Here is a 6,000-nt window from a genome sequence, read left to right as displayed (position 1 = left end):
GTGACAACACATGATCCGTTGTGGAAGTACCGAAATTAAGGAGTTTAGGACAGATTCCACTTAGTAAGAAGTAATCATTTAGGACAGCTTTGCTCTTGTAAGCGTTGATGCTACGTGTTTAGGGATTTGAAACGTAGTTAAAAAGCCACCCCACTTCTATGAGTTAAAGAAATCCGGACAACTGGCCAGCAATTAGACCACTGGTTTTCTATTGCACAATGCAATTCTGTGGCACCCGGGAACCCTGCCCTGCAGGAGTGGAGACAAACCCGTATATACGCCACGTGCACGCGGTCTGGACACGTTAAAGGATCTTTTTCGACCCTTTAGTTGGAGTGTACGGTTTACGCCCGAAGAGAACAGTTTGAATGTGAACACAGAGGTAGGATTCACAAGGCTGGAAAGGCAGAACTCCAGGTGTCTGGAGAGCGCGAAAGAGGACGGCCGCCGCCGCCGGGGCGCAGCCGGGCACGCGGGGCCACCGCCGCACGCTGGTTGCAGCGCGGTAGCCGCGAACAGCGCAGCCGTGCGGGTCCAGGCCCGGGGGCAGGGTCACACGGCGGCGACGCCGCGGCTCTTCACGAAAACCGAAGCCCGGACATCGTTCGATTGATGAACGCTTGGGGGCGCGGGACTCCGTGCGGCCGCTTCCCTTTATGGCGGCAGGAAGCAGCTACACGCGGCGGCTCGTTGGTCTAGGGGTATGATTCTCGCTTAGGGTGCGAGAGGTCCCGGGTTCAAATCCCGGACGAGCCCACTTTTGTGCTAGGAGAGTCCGGAAACGGATTATTTTTAGGGTAGACGGGTACATGCGATAAAAGCAGTTCAAACGCCAAATCGAGACGCCGCGAAGGCAGAACGTGCTTTTCGCCGGAATACCATTGAAGAGGGGAAGGTGAGAACGCGGAGGGTTGCTGGCTGGGTTGCGCTGCGGGGGCGAGAGGGGCTCGGCCGCCGGGGGTCTGCCGTGCGGAGCTGCAGGAGGGCGCGCCCCAACTCGCGCAAACGCCCTGGGACCTGCTAACCGGGGCGCACGCCCGGATCGGGTTTGGAGGCGCTGCAAGCGTGCCCGGCATGCTGTACCGGGGCCTCGGGGTGCTTTTTAGGCTTTTCAAGCGCATGCGTTTTCCAAAGCACAGCCAGCGTTTTAACGTCTCGCCCTCGAACGCACAGTAGGTATCTGAGTGTGAGTCGGGCTCTTCTGGTCCTGTGCTTCCAAAAATGAAAGCGATCAGCATTCCGGGTCACGGGACCAGGACGTCTCATTGAAACCTCTATATAGGTTGTCTGCAGCAGGAAAAAGAAAAATGTCTTTGAAAGGAAACAATGAAGAAAAGCCTGGGCTCGTCCGGGATTTGAACCCGGGACCTCTCGCACCCGAAGCGAGAATCATACCCCTAGACCAACGAGCCGCTCCCGGCAGAGGCGCTCCCGGCGCCTCCCTTCAGCCGCGGCCCGCTCCGACACACTTCGGACCGACCCGGGAGACCTCGCTCTCGCCGCGTGGGCCGTTGGCTCCCCGAGGCTCGGTCCCCAGCGCTTCCTGCCACGCAAGGGGCGAGCAGCGAGCGACGCGTGGGCCACGGAGCACGCCAGTGCCTGGCTCCACGCTGCCCACGCGCGGCCGGGATCATTCCCGGTCGGCACCGGGCTGAGGGAGGCTTGGGGCGGCGCCGCGCATCACCGAAAGGGCGTGGGCCGCGCGCTGGGGAGCGCGGGTCGGCGAATGCGGGCAGGGGCGCGGGGCTGGGAGAGCGGGCTCGGAGGAGCGGCTGTGCGCGATGAACTCATCCCAGCGCTCGCCTTGGGTTCCTGCATGCCTTTAAGCCTTTGCCCGTGGTGAACTGATCTGCTGTTTCCCTTAGGGACCACGGTTGTCCCCATTATACAGATCGGGAAACTGAGGCGCGGAGAGGTTAAGGAGCTCAGGGGAGGCCCCAGAACCGGGAAGGGCTGGGTGGCGCTGATTGTGGGAGTGCCCGAGGAAGGGGGGAGAATGGCGGCGGTTGGAGGCAGTGCCGGCGAGGGGTCCTACTGCCCAGTGGCTCAGCAGTCTGAGGGCAGGGCCGCGGCCGCCGGCCCGCTCGGCCTGCCCCGCTTCGTCCCTGGGCCGCCCTCAGTTTGGGGCGATTGGCAGCCGGCGCCCAGTGGCTTGCGCGGACCGCGTTCCCGAGGGCTCTGCCGTCTTCCCCCGTCTTCTCTTAATGCCAGGGGGCTCTGGGGCGCCCCTGCGTGATGGACGGCGAGGACTGGCCCTCCCGCCCTGGGGCAGTGCGACCGGGTCCGAGGGAAGATGCCGCTACGCGAAGAGCCGAGCCGAACCACCTTTCCTCGCGCAAGGCTGGCGCCCCGCGGGCCGGGGAGGTGGGGTGGGGGCAAGGCTCAGGAGGGCAGCTCGGCCTAAGGCCTCTGCTTGGCCAGCTGGTGTGTAGACACCGTCTACACCTGCTCCTGCCGCGCTGCGTGTGGACACTGGATATTGCTTGTAATGTAGTTTGAGGATGGAGGCTGGGGGAGGAGGGGGTATCAGGGTAAGTTTTGCCCCTCCCCCCCCCCCCCCCCCCGCGCCTTTTGAGGTGGTGCCTATAGGACTTCCTTACCCTGCCAGAACCGTGTCCCGCCCCTAGGGGCTCCGGTTCCTTCCTGCCACGCACCAAAGTGACACTGCAGGTGGCAGAGCTGCTCACCTTTCCTACTTTTGGTGGCGCATTCACTGCCAAGATTTTTGTCCTCTGAATTTCCCAAATCAGCTTTGCCATCCCTTTATCTGAAATGGCTTCAGCCTTTCCTAGCAACACAATGGGGCATGCGTTTCCTTGTTATTCTTCGTCAGTGAATGCTAACGATTGTTTCATTAACCTATTTGCACCTGTACATATTTCTGTGTGGTGGACGATTTCCTCTGGACAGCCTGCCAGAGTTGGTCGGATCAAAGAGGAGATCGTTTTTATGCTTTGTCTGTGGCCCTCTGATGCAATTCTACACCAAGGAACTTGGGCCGGCTGGCTGGCGAGTGAGACGGAACGCCTGGAAGAAGAGAGTCTTGGACAACTCTAGAACCCGATTCCATCTTTTAACTCCACTGGGTTTGGGTTGCATCGAAGCTCTAGAGAATGGTGATCTCGTTCAAGTGTTGCTGAACATAATCTTGGTCTGGGGGTCGTGTGCACCAGAGGGAAAAGATGAACTAGATCAAGAGTGTAGGGATTCCTTAGGAGATGGTAATTAGAACGAGGCGACTGAAACTCCATGAGCTTCTAAAACCCTTGGGGCAGGGAGGCTGTGACTATGTTATAACTAGGGTTTGCCCATCTCTGAATTCCGACCCGCTTGGGCTCAGGTAGTGCAGACTGGGCATTGATTGGCATGGTCAGCCCTTGGAAGTGAGAATGCAAGTCATCGCCTGGGTTCCTCGCTGAGGTGGCACCCAGGTCTGCACGTGGCCGTGTGCAGAGCTTCATTCGCTGCTCCTGGATTATGCAGGAATTGACGCAAAGCCCATGGCCGGGGTCTTGCTAGGGTTGTTTCCCAGGCCTTGCCCCAGTGTAGACAGAAACGTGGAGCTGAGAGTTGGTGTCTTTTTCCAGCTTTAAGCCCCCTCTCCTGCAATAGCTTTAGCTTTTTTTTTTTTTTTTTTTTTCTTAAACATATTTTTCTCTGGTTTCCCTCAGTGGCCCTTTCCCAGGGCTTTATCTTATGTCTCCTGAACTTTGCAGTCCTTTTACAGGGTCACCATGAGTGCCTTCTTGGAGTTGCTTCAGGCCCTTCATTTTTCATCCAAGTTCTCACTTGGGTTTTGAGAGTGCATGGATCAGGAGGTGATCGGAATCCAAGATCTGGATTGTGAGAGAAATGCGTTCTGCTAAGGACATCTCATTACCCAGCAATCTTATTACCCTTCGGGTTTTCTTGTCTTTTTTTAAAGATTTATTTATTTATTTGAAAGTCACAGTTACACACACACAGAGAGAAAGGCCTTCCAACCACTGGTTCACTCCCCAGTCGGCCACAATGCCAGAGCTGAGCCCATCTGAAGCCAGGAGCCAGGAGCTTCTTCCAGGTCTCCCAAGCGGGTGCAGGGGCCCAAGGACTTGGGCCATCGTCCACTGCTTTTCCAGGCCATAGCAGAGAGCTCAACTGGAAGTGGAGCAGCCGGGACTCGAACCGGAGCCCATATGGGATGCTGGCACTGCAAGCGGCAGCTTTACCTGCTGTGCCACGATGAAAGCTTTTATTTAGTAAATATAAATTTCATAGGTACAGATTTTTGGAATATAGTGGTTCTTCCCCCCACACCCCTCCTCCCACCCCCACTCTCGCCCCACCTCCTACTCCCTCTCCCATCTCATTCATTTTTAATTATCTTTATATACAGAAGATCGACTCTATACTAAGATTTCAACAGTTTGCACCCACACAGACACACAAAGTATAAAGTACTGCTTGAAGACAAGTTTGACCATTAATTCTCATAGTACAATTCATTAAGGACAGAAGTCCTACATGGGGAGCACAGTGACTCCTGTTGTTGATTTGACAATTGACACTCTTATTTATGACATCAGTGATCACCCAAGGCTCTTGTCAAGAGTTGCCAAGGCTATGGAAGCCTTTTGAGTCTACAAACTCTGATATTATTTAGACAGGGCCATAATCAAAGTGGAAGTTCTCTCCTCCCTTCAGAGAAAGGTACCTCTTTCTTTAATGGCCTGTTCTTTTCACTGGGATCTCGCTCACAGAGATCTTTCATGTAGGTCATTTTTGCCACAGTGTCTTGGCTTTCCATGCCTGAGAAACTCTCATGGGCTCTTCAGCCAGATCCGAATGCCTTAAGGGCTGATTTTGAGGCCAGAGTGCTGTTTAGGGCATTGGCCATTCTATGTGTCTGCTGTGTGTCCTGCTTCCCGTGTTCTCATTGCCCTGTGGCATTAGGTATTGCTGTATCCTCACCTCCACCAGGGTACAGCCGGTGCCTGCATCAGCTGTCATGGTGCATGGTGTCTCATGTCATACATGGTGGGTGCACAGTAAGTATTGGATTGCACTGGCATCCGTCTTCCTTCCCAGTCAAGATGCAAATGCTCTAAAGAGAGATTTTGTTTTTAAGATTGAGTTATTTATTTGAAAGGCAGAGTTACAGAGAGGCAGAGTTTCAAGAGAGAGAGAGAGGTTTTCCATCCGCTGGTTCACTCCCCAGATGGCCGCAACAGCTGGAGCTGCGTCAATCTGAAGCCAGGAGCACAGGAGCTTCTTCTGGGTCTCCCACACAGCTGCAGGGGTCCGAGGACTTGGACCATCTTCTACTGCTTTCTCAGGCCATAGCAAAGAGCTGGATCAGAAGTGAAGCAGCCGGGACTCAAATCAGCGCCCATATGGGATGGCGGCTTTACCTGCTGGGGTACTGTGTTGTCCCTGATGTTTAAAGACTTGTCACTCACTCCTCGGGACAAGTTGCTTTTCGAGCCATCTCCCAGATGGAGTTAACAAAGAAGAGCAAAGAACACAAAAAAGTCTAGGGCAAGAGACCGCTTTTTTAAAAAATTAATTTACTAGACAGGTAGAATTGTAGACAATAAGAGAGAGACAGAGAGAAAGGTCTTCCTTCCGTTGGTTCACTCCCCAAATGGCCGCTACGCTGATCAGAAGCCAGGAGCCAGGTGCTTCCTCCTGGTCTCCCATGCGGGTGCTACAGTGCCGGCCCCAAGAGACCGCTTTTCTGCCTTCCTAGTGCTGCCTGAGGTACCTCGTGGCTCACTTGGTTAACCCTCCATCTGTGGCACCGACATCCCATATGGGCGCTGGGTTCTAGTCCCGGCTGCTCCTCTTCCATTCCAGCTCTCTGCTGTGGCCTGGGAGGGCAGTGGAGGATGGCCCAAGTGCTTGGGCATCTGCACCTGCATGGGAGACCAGGAAGGAGCACCTGGCTCCTGGCTTCAGATCAGCGCAGCGCCAGCCGTAGCAGCCACTTGTAAGTGAACCAATGGAAAGAGGAAGACTTTT

The 6,000-nt window shown here is 55.2% G+C and overlaps 2 non-coding genes across 2 annotated transcripts; one reads left to right on the top strand and one right to left on the bottom strand.

Annotated features, from left to right (window-relative positions):
* The first annotated feature begins 684 nt into the window (after positions 1-684).
* On the top strand, positions 685-756 carry TRNAP-AGG (transfer RNA proline (anticodon AGG)). Its single transcript has one exon. It is a non-coding gene; the product is annotated as a tRNA-Pro (tRNA).
* Positions 757-1,340: 584 nt separating this feature from the next.
* On the bottom strand, positions 1,341-1,412 carry TRNAP-CGG (transfer RNA proline (anticodon CGG)). Its single transcript has one exon. It is a non-coding gene; the product is annotated as a tRNA-Pro (tRNA).
* Between the last annotated feature and the right edge of the window lie 4,588 nt (positions 1,413-6,000).

Source organism: Lepus europaeus, chromosome 5 (genome assembly GCF_033115175.1).
Source record: "Lepus europaeus isolate LE1 chromosome 5, mLepTim1.pri, whole genome shotgun sequence".
NCBI classification, from domain to species: domain Eukaryota; kingdom Metazoa; phylum Chordata; class Mammalia; order Lagomorpha; family Leporidae; genus Lepus; species Lepus europaeus.
The sequence above is the reverse complement of the archived record's forward strand: the minus strand, read 5'-3'. Positions and strand labels throughout refer to the sequence as shown.